We start from the raw sequence: 20,466 nt of genomic DNA on the forward strand, positions 1-20,466 counted from the left end.
CACCTAACTAGCTACTCCCCGCACCTCACCGACCCCCCTAGCGACAAGTTCGACTTCGGCCGAACTCCGGTGGCCGCCAAAGTCGTCGCCGGCGCCAACTCCGGCCACCCCGACCCCAACGGACTCCACCAAGAGCTGCAGCTCGTCCTCAGCTCCACTCCGGTGGTCTCCGCGACCCATTTGGTGGCCGAAACGGCCAAAACCACTTCCACCGCCGCGTCGGGCTCGCCGGCGGCTAAACGCCGGTGCAGCCGACCCGGGTTTGACCACGGGTGGGCCCTGGTTGACTCCCCTGAGTCAATGACAGGTGGGGCCCAGCCCTGTTAACTAATTAGGATTAGTTTAAATTAATTTTAGTTTAATTAATCACACTGACACGCGGGACCCACTGTCAGGTTTGACCCGGACGTGTCCCGTTGACCTGCTGATGTCACACTGACGTCAGGCTGACGTAGTAATTGATTTTTTGGATTTAATCTAATATAGGAAATTCCAGAATATAATTTAAACTTCAAAAATTCATAACTTTTATTCTGTAACTCCAAATCAGACAAATTCTATATGAAAAATGATCAGAAAAATCCAATCTATCCATCTGTACTATTTTCATGCATGACTAAACAAGTTAACTTGATGTTTAATGCAGAACAAGGAAAACACTTTAAAGGGCCATGTATGAGTTTGAAATTTGAATCTTTGATTCAAATTGGTTCAAACCCTTCTGGTCTTAGTTGCATTAGCCCAACTCACTCATATTGCCATGTTTCATGCATGCATCATATTGTTGCACATTGTTTGGTGATGGTTGTGTATCGGTGTTCTTTGCGGCATGATCTACCTCCGAGGAGTACCGTGATTACCCTAACGAAGAACCGTATCAGTGCATCGAACCATCAGGCAAGCAACCAACCATTTGATCATATTGATACAATCCCATGTGTCTCGCTCCTGCTCTCGTTTACTGCATTAAGACAACGCGTTTCAAACTGCTGTGTGTTACGGTAGTTGAACCCATTTCCTCTGCATGACCTGTCATTGCCACAGTAACTAGATGAAACCCACTAGCATGTGTAGGAGTTGTTTGAGCCATATGTATGTGTTGTTCCTACCTTGCTATGCCTGCTATGCTTAGAGTCGTGTCAGGTCTGGTCCATCTGGGTGATGGACTAGAGTGAAATGATTATGTCAGTAATGAAAGTGGTGTGGTGAACATGATTTGGTAAAGGTATCGATGAGAGGCCATGTAGGAGTACATGGTGGGTTGTTTCATTGAAGCCGACCTTAAGCACTGAGATCTGTATGTGTGATTTAAGATTCAGCTACTACCATGCATTGGGCCCGAAACCAATGGACCCTCTCGACTTCTTATTCACCCTAGTTCTCTGTCCAGGAGTTGCAAGTAGTTTCTGGTGTTTGTAGCCTACTAGAGGCCGTGGACAGTGCTGACCGTAGGGGTGGGCTATGATGCGGTAGGTATGTGGCACGGTGTACCGAATACCCGTTAGGTATCTCGGGAACCCTGTTCACATCGTTTGGGGCTGTGAGCGAAACCTCGGCCGGATCTCCTCATGGATGGAACCCGAATAGGCGATAAACCTGGACTAGAGACTTAGGTGATTAGGTAGGTCGTGGCCGACACCCACGTTGGGCTTCCGCTTGAAGGTTGCCGAGTACATGTCGTGTAAACGACGGTAAGTGGTGAGAGCGTGTATGAAGAAGTACACCCCTGCAGGGTTATCATGATCTATTCGAATAGCCGCGTCCGCGGTAAAGGACTACTTGGTTGCTATACAGTTCATAGACAAGTAAATGGAAACTACTAAAAGCCTCAAGATAAGTGTGAGTGCCGAGGATGGCTCTTCCGTAGGAAGACAGAGGTGGATCCTCGGTAGTGTATTGAAGTGGTAAGTAGTGGACTCGTGTACGCAAAACCATTTCAAGTTGGAGTCTCGTAGAATAGTCTAGCCAAGAATCAAAGCTGGCTTGCTGCAATAACTCCACCAATCCTTCTTGATAATGTGCATGTATGTAGGATCTGATGTAAGTCTTGCTGAGTACCTTTGTACTCATGTTGCTATAATTTACATTTTACAGAAGACGCTGCAACCCCTTCTGATGGGTTCTTCGTAGACGTTGACATCAATGAGTAGGCTAAGGCCCAGGTGGTGATCCTGAGCTTGTGAAGGACCACGTAGTATAGCTAGGCTTTCCAAGCCTCTTTTATTTTACTAGTTGTCTGTACTCAGACAAGTTACTTCCGCTGCTGGTTTGTATGACTGTATGACTTGAATGCTAGGTCGTGTGACCCGTACCTTTGTATATGTTATGTATGGCTCTCTGAGCCTTAAATAAAGTACTTGTGTCGTAGAGTCATGTTGTGATGCCATGTTGTATTTGCACATATCGAGCATATTGTGTGTATATTATTGAAATGCTTGGTATGTGTGGGATCTGACTATCTAGTTGTTTATCTTTAGTAGCCTCTCTTACCGGGAAATGTCTCCTAGTGTTACCGCTGAGCCATGGTAGCTTGCTACTGCTCTGGAACACTTAGGCTGGCCGGCATGTGTCCTTCTTCGTTCCTGTGTCTGTCCCTTCGGGGAAATGTCACGCATTGAGTACCGGAGTCCTGTTAGCCCGCTACAACCCGGTTTACCGGAGTCCTGCTAGCCCAGTGCTACAGCCCGGACCCACTTGCTGATGACCGACACGTTCGAAGCTGGGTCATGGATGCCTGTCCCTGTAAGTCTGTGCCACTTTGGGTTTACAACTAGTCATGTCAGCCCGGGCTCCCTGTCATATGGATGCTAGCGACACTATCATATACGTGAGCCAAAAGGCGCAAACGGTCCCGGGAAAAGGTAAGGCGACACCCATGGGGATACCGTGCGTGAGGCCGCAAAGTGATATGAGGTGTTACAAGCTAGATCGATGTGACATCGAGTCGGGGTCCTGACACACATCAACTAGGCGTATCAACGGGCTATGGAGATGCCCATCAATAGATATCAATGTGAGTGAGTAGGGATTGCCATGCAACAGATGCACTAGAGCTATAAATGTATGAAAGCTCGAAAAGAAACTAAGTGGGTGTGCATCCAACTTGCTTGCTCACGAAGACCTAGGGCATTTTGAGGAAGCCCATCATTGGAATATACAAGCCAAGTTCTATAATGAAAGATTCCCACTAGTATATGAAAGTGACAACATAGGAGACTCTCTATTATGAAGATCATGGTGCTACTTTGAAGCACAAGTGTGGTAAAAGGATAGTAGCATTGCCCCTTCTCTCTTTTTCTCTCATTTTTTTTGTTTGGGCCTTCTCTTTTTTTATGGCCTCTTTTCTCTTCTTTTTTTATTTGGGCTTCTTTGGCCTCTTTTATTTATTTATTTTCGTCCGGAGTCTCATCCCGACTTGTGGGGGACTCATAATCTCCATCATCCTTTCCTCACTGGGACAATGCTCTGATAATGATGATCATCACACTTTTATTTACTTACAACTCAAGAATTACAACTCGATACTTAGAACAAGATATGAATCTATATGAATGCCCCCGGCGGTGTACCGGGATGTGCAATGATGCATGAGTGACATGTATGAAAGAATTATGAACGGTGGCTTTGCCACAAATACGATGTCAACTACATGATCATGCTAAGCAATATGACAATGATGAAGCGTGTCATAATAAACGGAACAGTGGAAAGTTGCATGGCAATATATCTCGGAATGGCTATGGAAATGCCATAATAGGTAGGTATGGTGGCTGTTTTGAGGAAGGTATATGGTGGGTTTATGATACCGGCGAAAGGTGCGCGGTATTAGAGAGGCTAGCAATGGTGGAAGGGTGAGAGTGCGTATAATCCATGGACTCAACATTAGTCATAAAGAACTCACATACTTAGTGCAAAAATCTATTAGTTATCGAAACAAAGTACTACGCACATGCTCCTAGGGGGATAGATTGGTAGGAAAAGACCATGGCTCGTCCCCGACCGCCACTCATAAGGAGGACAATCAATAAATAAATCATGCTCCGACTTCATCACATAATGGTTCACCATACGTGCATGCTACGGGAATCACAAACTTCAACGCAAGTATTTCTCAAATTCACAACTACTAAACTAGCATGACTCTAATATCACCATCTCCATATCTCAAAACAATTATCAAGTATCAAACTTCTCATAGTATTCAACACACTCATAAGAGAATTTTATTATTCTTGAATACCTAGCATATTAGGATTTTAAGCAAATTACCATGCTATTTAAGACTCACAAAATTTTTAAGACTCACAAAATAATCTAAGTGAATCATGATATTTCATCTATTTCTTCAAAATAAAACTATCACCATGCTCTAAAAGATATAAGTGAAGACCTAGAGCAAATGACAAACTACTCCGAAAGATATAAGTGAAGATCAATGAGTAGTCGAATAATTATGCAACTATGTGAAGACTCTCTAACATTCAATAATTTCAGATCTTGGTATTCTATTCAAACAGCAATCAAAGCAAAATAAAATGACATTCTAAGAATGGCAAGCAGCATGTGAAGAAGCGAAAACTTAGGATCAACCGAAACTAACCGATAGTTGTTGAAGAAGAAAGGTGGGATGCCAATCGGGGCATCCCCAAGCTTAGATGCTTGAGACTTCTTGACATATTATCTTGGGGTGCCTTGGGCATCCCCAAGCTTGCGCTTTTGTGTCTCCTTAATTCCTCTCATATCACGGTCTCCCTAAATCTCAAAAGCTTCATCCACACAAAACTCAACAAGGACTCGTGAGATAAGTTAGTATAAACCATTGCAAAAACCTTATAATACTCTACTGTATAAAATCACTAAAATTATTATTCAACATTGCATACTAAATGCCTCTGCATATTTAATAGTCCTATCCTCAAAAAGAATCATTAAAGAAGCAAACATATGCAAACAATGCAAACATAACAGCAATCTGCCTAAACAGGATAGTCTGTAAAGAATGCAGCAACATCCATACTTCCCTAGATCCAAAAATTATTAAAGAAAATTCTCACTGTAGGAAATTTATCATAGATTAATATGCAAAAGGTTTCAACATTTTATCACATTCTGACTTTTCTAGGGAATTATTGCAACAGCGGTAAACTTTCTGTTTTCAAACAGCGACATGTATACTTGTAACATAGGCATAGTAAAGGCTATCAATGCCACTTTTATTGAAATAAAAGATGAAAAACATTGCTCTAAATAACAGAAAGCAAATCCTAACAAAATAAATTGACGCTCCAAGCAAAACACATATCATGTGGTGAATAAAAATATAGCTCCAAGTAAAGTTACCGATGAACGAAGACGAAGGAGGGGATGCCTTCCGAGGCATCCCCAAGCTTAGGCTCTTGGTTGTCCTTGAATATTAGCTTGGGGTGCCTTGGGAATACCCAAGCTTAGGCTCTTTCCACTCCTTATTCCATAGTCCATCGAATCCTTACCCAAAACTTGAAAACTTCACAACACAAAACCTAATAGAAAACTCGTAAGCTCCGTTAGTATAAGAAAACAAAAGACCACTTCAAGGTACTGTAATGAACTAATTTTTTATTTATATTGGTGTTAAACCTACTGTATTCCAACTTCTCTATGGTTCATAAACTATTTTACTAGCCATAGATTCATCAAAATAAGCAAACAACACACGAAAAACAGAATCTGTCAAAAACAGAACAGTCTGTAGTAATCCGAATCAAACGTATACTTATGGAACTCATAAAATTCTCAAATAAATTTCTGGATCTGAGGAATTTATCTATTAATCATCTTCAAAAATAATTAACTAAATAGCACTCTCCAATAAAAAATGGCAGCAAATCTCGTGAGCGCTAAAGTTTCTGTTTTTTACAGCAAGATCAACAAGACTTTCCCCAAGTCTTCCGAAAGGTTCTACTTGGCACAAACATTAATTAAAAGCATCAAACCACATCCAATAAGAGGATAGATGAATTATTTATTACTAAACAAGAGCAAAAAGCAAGGAAAGAAAGTAAAATTGGGTTGCCTCCCAACAAGCGCTATCGTTTAACGCCCCTAGCTAGGCATGATGATTTCAACGATGCTCACATAAAAGATAAGAACTGTAACATAAAGAGAGCATCATGAAGAATATGACTAGCACATTTAAGTCTAACCCACTTCCTATGCATAGGGATTTTGTGAGAAAACAACTTGTGGAAACAAGGATCAACTTGCATAGGAAGGTAAAACAAGCATAACTTCAAAACTTTAAGCACATGGAGAGGAAACTTGATATTATTGCAATTCCTACAAGCATATATTACTCCCTCATAATAATTTTCATTAGCATCATGAATGAATTCAACAATATAACCAGCACCTAAAGCATTCTTTTCATGATCTACAAGCATAGAATTTTTATTACTCTCCGCATAAGCAAATTTCTTCTCATGAATAATAGTGGGAGCAAACTCAACAAAATAACTATCATGTGAGGCATAATCCAATTGAAAACTAAAATCATGGTGACAATTTTCACGGTTATAATTATTATTTATAGCATACAAGTCATCACAATAATCATCATAGATAGCAACTTTGTTCTCATAATCAATTGGAACCTCTTCCGAAATAGTGGACTCATCACAAATTAAAGTCATGACCTCTCCAAATCCACTTTCATCAATATAATCATCATAAATAGGAGGCATGCTTTCATCATAATAAATTTGCTCATCAAAACTTGGGGGACAAAAAATATCATCTTCATCAAACATAGCTTCCCCAAGCTTGTGGCTTTACATATCATTACCATCATGGAGATTCAAGGAATTCATAGTAAAAACATTGCAATCATGCCCATCATTCAAATATTTAGTGCCAAACATTTTATAGATTTCTTCTTCTAGCACTTGAGCACAATTATCCTTTCCATCATACTCACGAAATATATTAAAAAGGTGAAGCATATGAGACAAACTCAATTCCATTTTTTATAGCTTTCTTTTATAAACTAAACTAGTGATAAAACAAGAAACTAAAAGACTCGATTGCAAGATCTAAAGATATACCTTCAAGCACTCACCTCCCCGGCAACAGTGCTAGAAAAGAGCTTGATGTCTACTACACAACCTTCTTCTTGTAGACGTTGTTGGGCCTCCAAGTGCAGAGGTTTGTAGGACAGTAGCAAATTTCCCTCAAGTGGATGACCTAAGGTTTATCAATCCGTGGGAGGCGTAGGATGAAGATGGTCTCTCTCAAGCAACCCTGCAACCAACTAACAAAGAGTCTCTTGTGTCCCCAACACACCCAATACAATGGTAAATTGTATAGGTGCACTAGTTCTGCGAAGAGATGGTGATACAAGTGCAATATGGATGGTAGATAAAGGTATTTGTAATCTGAAATTATAAAAACAGCAAGGTAACTAATGATAAAAGTGAGCGTAAACGGTATTGCAATGCTAAGAAACAAGGCCTAGGGTTCATACTTTCGCTAGTGTAAGTTCCCTCAACGATACTAACATAATTGGATCACATAACTATCCCTCAACATGCAACAAAGAGTCCCTCCAAAGTCACTAATAGCGGAGAATGAACGAAGAGATTATGGTAGGGTACGAAACCACCTCAAAGTTATTCTTTCCAATCAATCCGTTGGGCTATTCCTATAAGTGTCACAAACAGCCCTAGAGTTCGTACTAGAATGACACCTTAAGACACAAATCAACCAAAACCCAAATGTCACCTAGATACTCCAATGTCACCTCAAGTATCCGTGGGTATGGTAATACGATATGCATCACACAATCTCAGATTCATCTATTCAACCAACACATAGAACCTCAAAGAGTGCCCCAAAGTTTCTACCGGAGAATCACGACGAAAATGTGTGCCAACCCCTATGCATAGGTTCATGGGCGGAACCCGCAAGTTGATCACCAAAACATACATCAAGTGTATCACGTGATATCCCATTGTCACCACAGATACGCACGGCAAGACATACATCAAGTGTTCTCAAATCTTTAAAGACTCAATCCGATAATACAACTTTAAAGGGGAAACTCAATTCATTACAAGAGAGTAGAGGGGGGAAGAAACATCATAGGATCCAAATATAATAACAAAGCTCGCGATACATCAAGATCGTATCACCTCAAGAACACGAGAGAGAGAGAGATCAAACACATAGCTACTGGTACATACCCTCAGCCCCGAGGGAGAACTACTCCCTCCTCGTCATGGAGAGCACCGGGATGATGAAGATGGCCACTGGAGAAGGATTGCCCCCTCCGGCAGGGTGCCGGAACGGGTCTAGATTGGTTTTCGATGGCTACGAAGGCTTCTGGCGGCGGAACTCCCGATCTATTGTGCTCTCGGATGTTTTTAGAGTATATGAAGATATATAGGTGGAAGAAGTACGTCAGGGGGCCCACGAGGGGCTCACGAGGGTGGAGGGCGCGCCCAGGGGGGTGGGCGTGCCCCCCTGCCTCGTGACCTCCTCGCAGATTGCCCGATGATGAACCATGGCGATGACCTCCATGCCATTAAATACCTCCCCCTCAAACTCAAAGGACCAGCCCGACACTAGTTGAACAACCTGCCTGAAAATTCCATCGACATTTGGGAGGACTTGGAAGAAGCCTTCCTTGATAACTTCCAAGGTACATATGTTCGACCTCCGGACGCTGATGACTTAATCCATATAGTTCAACAGCCCGGAGAGTCCGCTAGGAAATTCTGGACTAGGTTCTTAACTAAGAAGGACTAGATCGTCGACTGTCCGGATGCCAAAGCCCTAGCAGCCTTTAAACATAGCATCCACGATGAATGGCTCGCCCGTCACCTAGGCCAAGAGAAACCAAAGTCCATGGCGGCCCTCACGGTACTCATGACCCGCTTTTGTGCGGGCGAGGATAGTTGGCTGGCCTGTAGCAAAAACAATGCAAGCGATGCCAACACCCCTGAAGCTAAAAATAGCAATGACAAGTCTCAACGCAACAAATACAAGCGTTGAAACAACAATGTCAACACCGAGGATACGGCGGTCCATGTCGGATTCAGTGGCTCTAAGTCCATTCAGCGGAAGAAGCCGTTCAAAAAGAATAATTCGGGCCCATCTAGCTTGGACCGCATACTTGATTGTCCGTGCCAGATTCATGGCACCCCATACAAACCACCCAATCATACCAACAGAGATTGTTGGTTTTTTAAATAGGCTGACAAGTTAAATGCCGAAAACAAGGATAAGGGATCACAAAGCGAAGACGACGACGAGGAGCCCCGACCGCCGAACACAGGGGGACAGAAGAAGTTTCCCCCTCAGGTCAAAATGGTGAACATGATATACACTACCCACATCCCCAAGAGGGAGCGCAAGCGTGCGCTCAGGGACGTCTACGCGATAGATCCAGTCGCCCCAAAATTTAATCCATGGTCGTCATGCCCGATCACTTTTGATCGCCAGGATCATTCAACCAGTATCCGTCACGGCGGTTCAGCCGCACTAGTCCTGGACCCAATAATTGATGGGTTCCACCTGATGCGAGTCCTGACGGACGGTGGCAGCAGCCTCAACTTGCTCTATCAGGATACAATGCGCAAAATGGGCATTAGCCCATCATGGATCAAGCCCACAAGGACTGCCTTTAAGGGAGTCATACCGGGCGTAGAGGCCCGCTGCACGGGCACTAGAGGTTGTCTTCGAATCTCCGGACAACTTCTGAAGTGAGGAGTTAATCTTTGATATCGTCCCCTTCCACAGGGGCTACCATGCACTGCTCGGACGAACCGCATTTGCTCGATTCAATGCGGTGCCACACTACGCTTATCTCAAGCTCAAGATGCCCGGACCATGCGGCGTCATAACAGTTAACGGAAACATGGAACGCTCCCTCTGCATCGAGGAGCACACCGCTGCCTTAGCGATAGAGGTACATGGCGGCCTTTTCAAGCAGAACCTCAATTTAGCGGCCGATCCCTCGAACACTGTCAAGAGAGTCCGAACCATTCTGCAGAAGGACGGCTCCGCTCGTCAAGAGCTCGACTAGCAATTTGGCCTTCGTCCCAGTCCTGACCAAGTGGCGGCAATTGTACCGCGCGTACATAATTACGCACTAAAAGTACCATGGACATAGACGGAGGCATAATCAGCTTGTGATCCGCAATATGGCTCGATTGCCCCGGACACACATAATTTCACTATTTCCTTTTTTCTTTCTTCCTTTTTACAGGCCTTTTCTGGTGGCTTGACCAGCGATTCTTTTCGAAGGATAAAAACACCAATGTGACAAGAAGCATGGACCTATTAGGGAATCTTTAGGTGGTTTCTTCAACGATCCCTTTTACCTGTTTTCAGGGCCCACACGCAGCTCTCCCTTGGTTAAGGCATAGTAAATAGCCTTCTGCTTATTGCATTATTTGTATAAATGTGCTTTAACGCACCAATGAAATTATCATAGAAGTAGTTTGCGGCCCAAATTTTGCGGCCCTAGCTTACCACTTGTTCTTCTTTTGTTTCCTTTTTGTCTTTTGTTTTCTGGTAACTTTATCAGATAACACCCGAATACTCTGGTGTGTTTCAATTTTCCAGGGGCTTCATAGCACCCCACAACATGGCAACAAAAGTTCGAACACTTCTACAGTACAGTTCGGCACCCCGAATTTAGCACTATATGCATTGGCTCCGAACCATGTCTTTGGTCAATAGTTGGGTTACCCGGCTCCTGTGCTTACTATCTTACGTTGCACTGTATTGGCTAGGGTAGTAAAGGGAGAACTACTACGATTGTGCCCTAATTTACCCAAGTGAGCACCTCAGTATAGAAAGCCGAAAACTGTCTGTCATGATACAGCGAGAGCCGGTCAGCTCTTCGGAGGTCTCAAATCCTTAGAGATTTTTTCCGCATTACGCGAAGGATTGGTACTTACCCAATCAAGCGTTTACAGCATCCTAGTCCGGATACTAGGGGCTGCGCCTATATTTCTATTTGTCAAACTCCTATGGCTAAGTGAGGGTGCTAAAGCCGTATAGTCCGATTGCCTGGTTCATCGCGCTAAACACCTCCTTCAAGGACCAACCAATTGGATCAAGAGTGTTTAGATTACATCCTGAACACCCCCGTATTTCCTACATGGGGGCAGAAGTCGACGACTGGCCAACTCTCAGATTTCACATAACACGGCCGCACAGGAGGAGAAATTTTTCAACAAAACATTACATTACATAGTGGGTTTTTTTCATCATACAAGGCAAAGAAAACATGAATGTATTCATTCGAAAATTATGTCTTGCGAACATTGCCTTGCCACAATGCGAGACCCCTCCAGGACATCTGCAAAATACCACTTGGGTGTGCGGCGCTCCTTGCCCTCTGGCGGCCCCTCGGTTGTCAGCTTGACGGCGTCCATCTTCGCCCACCACACCTTGACGCAGGCGAAGGCCATGCGCGCACCGTCAATGCAGGCCGATCGCTTGACGAACGTCCAGCCGAGGACAGGCGCTCACCAGCCTCTTCACAAGCCCGAAGTTGCTGTCGGGCATAGCTTCGGCAAGCCACCGCCGGATTATCAAATCCCTCATAACCAGTTCGCCGTCCTATGCAGCTCAACCAGCTGTTCTAGCTGATCGGTGAAGGGCACAGGATGCTATGGCGCCAGGTATTGTGACCAGAACAGTTTCTCCATTGAGCTCCCTTCTTCGGCTCAGAAGAATTCCGCGGCGTCAGACACACTGCATGGAAGATCTGCAAATGCTCCTAGAGCACTCCAAATCCGGGTTAGTAGGAAATATTTCTTCTTCACATACTTGCTTTGCATACTAAATGCCTTACCTGATGTAATCTTCTTGGCCTCCTGGATCTCCCGGAGGGCACCCTGGGCTTCAACCCGGGCCGCTTCTGCACTTTGGCGAGCCTTTGAGAGTTCGGCCTCTCGAGCCGAAGCATCTCCCTCCAAGGCCTCATACTTCTTCACAGCATCTTGGAGCTCTTGTTGGACCTCGTTCAACCTGGCCTTAAGCTTCTTACGAGCGGCCTGCTCCTTGAGAGCTTTCCCCTCGGCCTTGGCCAGGGCCTTTTTAAGGGCCTCGACCTCGATCGTCGCTCCTACACATATCATGACACTATGGTCAGTATACATCATTTATTCTTTCCGAATACACAGTGAGTCAATACATACCTTGCTGGTCTTCCAGCTGCTTCCTTGCCTGGCCAAACTCTTTCTCGGCCCGCTCCAGTCTCTGCTTTAGTCCGGAGACTTCGGCATTGTGAGCGGTCGCAGCCAACAGCGACGCCTGCTTATTTACATCAGACACAGTTTGATTAGTTTCCTGCGAAATTAAATTGATCCTATGTCCGGCTTTTATTTCCGAACACCGGGCAGTGTCTTAGGGGCTACTGTCTATATTGGGGTTTTCTCGGTTAACACCGCTTACCACAAAATCTGTCAGGAGGCCGCTACAGGCTTCGGTCAATTCACTCTTGATGGACTGAACCTCCTCAATCACCGTACCCATAAGGATATGGTGTTCTTCCACAATGGAAGCGCCTCGTAGCGCTTCCAGTAGATTATCCGGTGCCTCTGGTTGGACAGAGGTCACCGGTGGGATAGGCACACCCCCTTCTCTCGAAGGAGGTTGTTCGCCGGATTTCGGAGCCGCATGGGTCTCCGGAATCATATTCGGCTGAGGGCCTAACTGATCGAGGCCCCCAGTCGCCATGGGGATCTGCTCCCTCGTGTGTCCGGCGGCCGAGGTGTCACCCTCCAGCACCGCCATGATGGCCTCATGAACCTCTCCCTGGCCTGGGAAGGTCCTTTGGGACACCACCTCATCGTCTCCCTTGGTCTTGGAGAGTAAGCGGCCGGCGGTGTCTCGTTGGCCATTTCCTTTGAGTTCAACGAGCCTCTTGATGAGGATCGCTGGGAGCTGTCGTGGGCTGGACTGCAATAACATGATTAAACTATATAAAATACCATAAGGTGGAAAGGCCGGATAAATGGACGTGTACGGGTTCTTAGTACACACGATGCGGCCAGGGGCTTATTCCGGGGGCGTCGCTCCGGACTGCTGTTGACATCCCACGCGGAGCTGCCCACGAGAGGGCCTTTCCCCTTCTTGGGCACCTCCGCCTCCAGATTTGTGGAGGCCGCCCTGTTCTTCCTGCCCTCCTCCTCCTCCTCATCGTAGTTGTCTTCGGCTGCGGAGGAGCGGGCCTTGTCTTCGAACGTCACGTCCAAAGCGCCCTTGTGGCGAGGGCCACTCTGGACCCCCTTGTCCTTCCCCTTGGCCTTCTTCTCCGGCGCCTTATAGGGCGCCGGCACCAGCATCTTCGCTAGACGCGGGATGACTAGTGCTTCACGCAGCGGAGCCGGAAACTGGACCCGCTTCGCCCTCTCCATCCATTCTTGAAGAAGCGATGTTAATAAAAGCTCAGATATCATCCTTGAAACAAGCAAGTAGAGGATGCGTTAAAAACATACCTCGTTGGCGAGGTGGTTAATGTCATGCCCGCGGTCCGATTCTGTGGCTGGTGGTGTCTCGTTGCCCTTGAAGAGCAACTTCCAGGCATCTTCATGAGTGGTTTCGAAGAGCCTCTTCAAGGTATGGTGCTTCTTCGGATTGAACTCCCATAAAGGGCGGCTTCGGCTTTGGCACGGGAGAATTCGACGAACTAGCATCACTTGGATTACATCGATGAGCTTGATATCTTTGTCCACCATGCTTTGAACGCACGTCTGTAGCGCTATCAGCTCGTCTGACGAAGACCATGGGAGCGTCGGAGTTGAATTCGGCAGCTGCGACCCAGGTGGTACCGCAGGGTTCTGTGATGTAGAACCACTGTTTCTGCCATTCCTTGACAGTCTCCACGAAAGTGCCTTTTGGCCAGGAGACATTAGTCATCTTGCTCACCATGGCGCCTCCGCACTCCGCGTACTGGCCATCCACCACCTTCGGCTTCACATTGAAAACCTTGAGCCATAGCCCGAAGTGGGGTTGGATGCGGAGGAAGGCCTCACACACGACGATGAACGCCAAGATGTTGAGGAAAGAGTTAGGGGATAGATCATGGAAGTCTAGCCCATAATAGAACATCAGCCCGCGGAAAGGGTGGAGTGGAAACTCTAGCCCGCGGAGGAAATGATGATGAATACCACCCTCTCGTTGGGCTTCGGTGTGTGGATGACTTGCCCCTGGGCTGGAAGACGGTGGGCAATTTCCTTCGCCAGGTACCCGGCCGCCCGAAGCTCGGTAATGTCCTTCTCCTTGACAGAGGAGGCCATCCACTTGCCTTGACCTCCGGATCCGGACATTGTTGAGTGCTTTATCGAGTGGGAAAGAGGAGAACTTGGGCGCTAGAGCTCAAGAGTGGAAGGTCAGCGGAAGAGAGAAGGCATGGGAGAAGAAGGGGAATCTGTATTCCCTTATAAAGGCAGTGAATATCGAGCGCCTCCCACTCGCCCTAAAACTCGCCTATTCCCAAGGGCTGTGTAAACGACACGGTTGGATTACCCACGCCTGTATTGATGAGAATCCCGTGATAAGGGGACACGATCTCTACTTTGACAAGATGTGCCAATGGAAACTGCATCTCGAAGTGCGGAACGGCAGACAAAAATGGTTCGATATAATGCCAGACGGACGTGATGTCATCTTGTAAAAAGTTGTCAGTAAATGGGACTCGTGAAATATTATATTCTCTGCAGTCGTGTGTCGTACTTGTGTTGTAGATCCGGACACCTTCGTTTTATCCGAAGACTATCTTGGAGTATTCGGGAAGTGGAACCCGCCTTGCAATGCTGAAGACAATCTGCGTGCCGGACACATCGTCATTGAAGCCTGATTCAGGGGCTACTGAGGGAGTCCTGGACTAAGGGGTCCTCAGGTGTCCGATCTATTGGATATGGGTTGGACTAATGGGTTGTAAAGATACGAAGACCGAAGACTGTACCCGTATCCGATAGGACTCTCCTTGGCATGTAAGGCAAGCTTGGCGATCAACTATGAAGATTCCTTTCTTTGTAACCGACCTTGTGTAACCCTAGATCCCTCCTGTGTCTATATAAACCAGAGGGCTAGGTCTCTAGATATATCCTCATAATCATAGTCAGGATAGACTTTTGGGGTTTAGCCATTACGATCTTGTGGTAGATCAACTCTTGTAATACTCATATTCATCAAGACCAATCAAGCAGGAAGTAGGGTATTACCTTCATAGAGAGGTCCCTAACCTGGGTCAACATTGTGTCCCCTGTCTCCTGTTACAATCGATCCTACACGCACAGTTCGGGACCCCCTACCCGAGATCCGTCGGTTTTGACACTGACAAGCGGGCCTCCCCGTTGTTCTCCATCACCCGCTGCCAACGGCGCCACCGGCCCGGCAGCAAACGAGCAGCAAGCCTCTTCACTACACCCCTCCGTGTGTCGTGACGGCCGCACCGCCACCCCGTTGTTGACTCTTGCCGGCTCATCGTCTCACGCTCGCCGCGCACCAACGGACGCGCAGGCCATGCTGCTCATGGCACGTGAGCTCCTACGCTACCTCCCGGTCAACGACCTCTATAAGGACTAGTTGGACCGCATCACCAAGCTTGTCAGTGCCGCGGGGGGCTCTGCTGCACCATCCCTCTCGCTGCCTCGCCCGCCCCCGGCTGTGGGCGATGTGGCTCACGGAGCGCCCTTGCCTCCTCCACAACAAGATGGCACCCTCGCGCCAAGACGCATGACTCATTGAGCGCCTCCGCCTCCCCCACGTCAAGACGGCATCCTCGCTCCAAGGTGTGCGGTCCCGCGACGTGATCCACCGTGTTGTGCGCCTGCACACGAAGAAAGAAGCTGCCAAGAGGTTCCCGTCCGCAAGAAAACACTCCACCGCTCCCAGCACCGCCACGTCAGGATCGCTTGCTATGGCAGGGCCATGCACCACTTGCCGTGGCGGCGTAGGGACACTAAGATAAAGCTCTGCCTCCTCGACGGGCTCCGGTGGCCACGGCAGGCTGCTGCGCCTTCACTCCCGAGCTACGCAGCGTCGTATGGCCAGGCAAGTTCAAGCCAGATCAGCCTCCTTGCTATGTCGGCACCCTCGAGCCTGCGGAGTTCTTGCAGCTCTACAAGCTGACCATCGAGGCAACCAACGGCGACGAAAAGGTCATGGCGAACTGGTTTCCCATGGCTCTCAAGGACAACGCTCGCTCATGGCTCCTGAACCTGCCCCCAGGCTCGATCTCCTCCTGGGATGAGATGTGCGACCACTTCGTCGCCAACTTCCAGGGCACTCGCGACCGCCCCCCAGCCGTGGGTGTCCTGCGCTGCATCAAGCAACAGCCAGGAGAGACCTTGCAAAAGTACATCCAGTGCTTCAACATCATGCGTCTCAAGATCCCAAAATGACAGACGAGGCCATCATCTCAGCGTTTTCCGACGGCGTCCGCGACATCAAGATGAAGGAGGAGCTCGCCATCCACCAGGAGCTGTGCACGACTTTGGAGCTGTTCAACATAGCAACCAAGTGTGCAAGAGCTTAGGAGGGGTGTCTCTCCCTCCTCGAGCTCCCCGCCGCGGATCCCGAGGAGAATAAGGCCAAGGTCAAGGACGTGAAGCGCAAAGGGGTGGCCGTACTCGCGGCAGAACTGGACACTAAGCGCAGCTGAGATCTTCCCGAGTCGTCAAAGGGCAGTCGTACGTTCTGCGCCTTCCACAACGTGCGCACCCACAACACCAACGATTGTCAAGAGCTTGATAACCCATAAGTATAGGGGATCGCAACAATTTTCGAGGGTAGAGTATTCAACCCAAATTTATTGATTCGACACAAGGGGAGCCAAAGAATATTCTCAAGTATTACTAGCTGAGTTGTCAATTCAAGCACACCTGGAAACTTAATATCTACAACAAAGTATTTAGTAGCAAAGTAATATGATAGTAGTGGTAACGATAGCAAAAGTAATGTTTTTGGTATTTTGTAGTGATGATAACAATAGCAATGGAAAAGTAAATAAGCAAAGAACAATATATGGAAAGCTCATAGGCAATGGATCGGTGATAGAGAATTATGCCGGATGTGGTTCATCATGTAACATTCATAACCTAGGGTGACACAGAACTAGCTCCAATTCATCAATGTAATGTAGGCATGTATTCCGAATATAGTCATACATGCTTATGGAAAAGAACTTGCATGACATCTTTTGTCCTACCCTCCCGTGGCAGCGGGGTCCTAGCGGAAACTAAGGGATATTAAGGCCTCCTTTTAATAGAGTACCGGACCAAAGCATTAACACATAGTGAATACATGAACTCCTCAAACTACGATCATCACCGAAAGTGGTCCCGATTATTGTCACTTCGGGGTTGCCGGATCATAACACATAGTAGGTGACTATAGACTTGCAAGATAGGATCAAGAACTCACATATATTGATGAAAACATAATAGGTTCAGATCTGAAATCATGGCACTCGGGCCCTAGTGACAAGCATTAAGCATAGCGAAGTCATAGCAACATCAATCTCAGAACATAGTGGATACTAGGGATCAAACCCTAACAAAACTAACTCGATTACATGATAAATCTCATCCAACCCATCACCGTCCAGCAAGCCTACAATGGAATTACTCATGCATGGCGGTGAGCATCATGAAATTGGTGATGGAGGATGGTTGATGATGACGACGGTGGCAGATTCCCCTCTCCGGAGCCCCGAACGGACTCTAGATCAGCCCTCCTGAGAGAGTTTAGGGCTTGGCGGCGGCTCCGTATCTTAAAATGCGATGAATCTTTCTCCTTGATTTTTTTCTCTCCGAACACGAATATATAGAGTTGGAGTTGAGGTCGGAGGAGCTCCAGGGGCCCCAGGGGGGCAGGCGCACCCCACCATCGTGGCTAGGGTGTGGGCCCCCTGGTCTTGATATTTTGCCAGTATTTTTTGTTATTTCCAAAAATAATCTCCATGAAGTTTCAGGTCATTCCGAGAACTTTTGTTTCTGCACATAAATAACACCATGGCAATTCTGCTGAAAACAACGTCAGTCCGGGTTAGTTCCATTCAAATCATGCAATTTAGAGTCCAAAACAAGGGCAAAAGTGTTTGGAAAAGTAGATACGACAGAGATGTATCAACTCCCCCAAGCTTAAGCCTTTGCTTGTCCTCAAGCAATTCAGTTGACAAACTGAAAGTGATAAAGAAAAACTTTTCTTGTTGTTGTAAATATGTAAAGCCGGCATTCAAGTTTTCAGCAAAGATTATGAACTAACCATATTCTCAATAACTCTTAAGTCTCATGTTTACTCATATCAATGGCATAATCAACTAGCGAGCAATAATAATAAATCTCGGATGACAACACTTTGTCAAAACAATCATAATATGATATAACAAGATGGTATCTCGCTAGCCCTTTCTGAGACCGCAAAACATAAATGCAGAGCACCTTTAAAGATCAAGGACTGACTAGACATTGTAATTCATGGTAAAAGAGATCCAGTCAAGTCATACTCAATGTAAACTAATAGTAATGAATGCAAATGACAGAGGTGCTCCCCAACTGGTGTTTTTTAATAAGAGGATGACGACTCAACATGAAAGTAAATAGATAGGCCCTTCACAGAGGGAAGTAGGGATTTGTAGAGGTGACAGAGCTCGGTTTTGAAATAGAGATGAATAATATTTTGAGCGGTTTACTTTCATTGTCAACATAACAACCAAGAGATGGCAATATCTTCCATGATACACACATTATAGGTGGTTCCCAAACAGAATGGTAAAGCTTGTACTCCCCCTCCACCAACAAGCATCAATCCATGGCTTGCTTGAAACAATGAGTGCCTCCAACTAACAAGAGTCCCAGGGGGAGTTTTGTTTGCAATTATTTTGATATGATTTGCATAAAGCATGGGACTAGGCATCCCGGTGACCAACCACTTTCTCGTGAGTGTGGAGCGGAGTCCACGCCTCTTGAGAATAACCCGCCTAACATGGAAGATACGGACAACCCTAGTTGATACATGAGCTATTCGAGCATACAAAACAAGATATTTATTTGAAGGTTTAGAGTTTGGCACATACAAATTTACTTGGAACGGCAGGTAGATACCTTATATAGGTAGGTATGGTGGACTCATATGGAACAACTTTGGGGTTTATGGGATTGGATGCACAAGCAGTATTCCCGCTTAGTATAGGTGAAGGCTAGAAAAAGACTGGGAAGCGACTAGCTAGAGAGCGACAACATTCATGAACATGCATTAAAATTAATCAACACCGAATCCAAGCATGAGTAGGATATAATGCACCATGAACATTAATATCGTAGAGGCTATGTTGATTTTGTTTCAACTACATGCGTGAACATGTGTCAAGTCAAGCCACTCGAATCGTTCAAAAGAGGATACCACCCTATCATACCACATCAGAACCATTTTAATAGCATGTTGGCACGCAAGGTAAACCATTATAAGCTCCTAGCTAATTAAGCATGGCATAATAAACTATGATCTTTAGTTGTCATCGGAAACATGTTTATTCATAATAGGCTGAATCAGGAACGATGAACTAATCATATTTACAAAAACAAGAGAGGTCGAGTTCATACCAGCTTCTCCCATCTTAATCAGTTCGTCATATATCGTCATAATTTCCTTTCACTTGCACGACCGAACAATGTGGATAATAATAATAGTGCATGTGCACTAGACTAAGCTGGAATGTGCAAGCATTCAATAAACAGGAGAAGACAAGGCAATATGGGCTCTTTTGTCAGATCAACAATAATGCATATAAGAGCCACTTTAACAATTTAATCATGGTCTTCTCCTATCGACCCCAAAGAAAAGAAAAGAAATAGAACTATTTACACGGGAAAGCTCCCAACAAGCAAAAAGAAGAACATGAAATCTTTTTGGTTTTTAATTACTATTACAAGCATGGAAATTAAAACTAGCTAAAATCTACAACTAATTTTTTTGTTTTTCTTAAGGTTTATCAAACACACAAGAAGAAAGCATAAAAAGGAAAATAAACTAGCATGGATGTTACAATGAAAATTTATGAGCACCGACATCTAGCAATGAGTGTGTGAACATGAATGAAATGTCGGTGGGAAATACGTACTCCCCCAAGTTTAGGATTTTGGCCTAAGTTGGTCTATGGCCACGGTTGGCCTGGCAGATATCCGTAGTAATAGTTGGGGTCGTACTGAGAAGAAGAAGACTCTGATTGCCACTGGTTGGCAATCATCTCCGCATCCCAGTGGTAATTAGAATGTCGTGGAGGATCAACTTGTGATTCCGACTCTGGCTCTGTGGCTGATGTAGGATTCCGGTAGGCGTGAATAGCCTCCAACGGAACAAGGTACTTGCCTGCAGATAAATCAAACAAGGAAGGAGCAGGCATGGTAATAGTCTCAGGATGATGTTTATCAAAGAACAATTTGTATTTGAGCTCATTTTCCCTATTAT

The sequence above is a fragment of the Triticum dicoccoides genome, chromosome 2A (assembly GCF_002162155.2).
Source record: "Triticum dicoccoides isolate Atlit2015 ecotype Zavitan chromosome 2A, WEW_v2.0, whole genome shotgun sequence".
In the NCBI taxonomy this organism is placed as follows: domain Eukaryota; kingdom Viridiplantae; phylum Streptophyta; class Magnoliopsida; order Poales; family Poaceae; genus Triticum; species Triticum dicoccoides.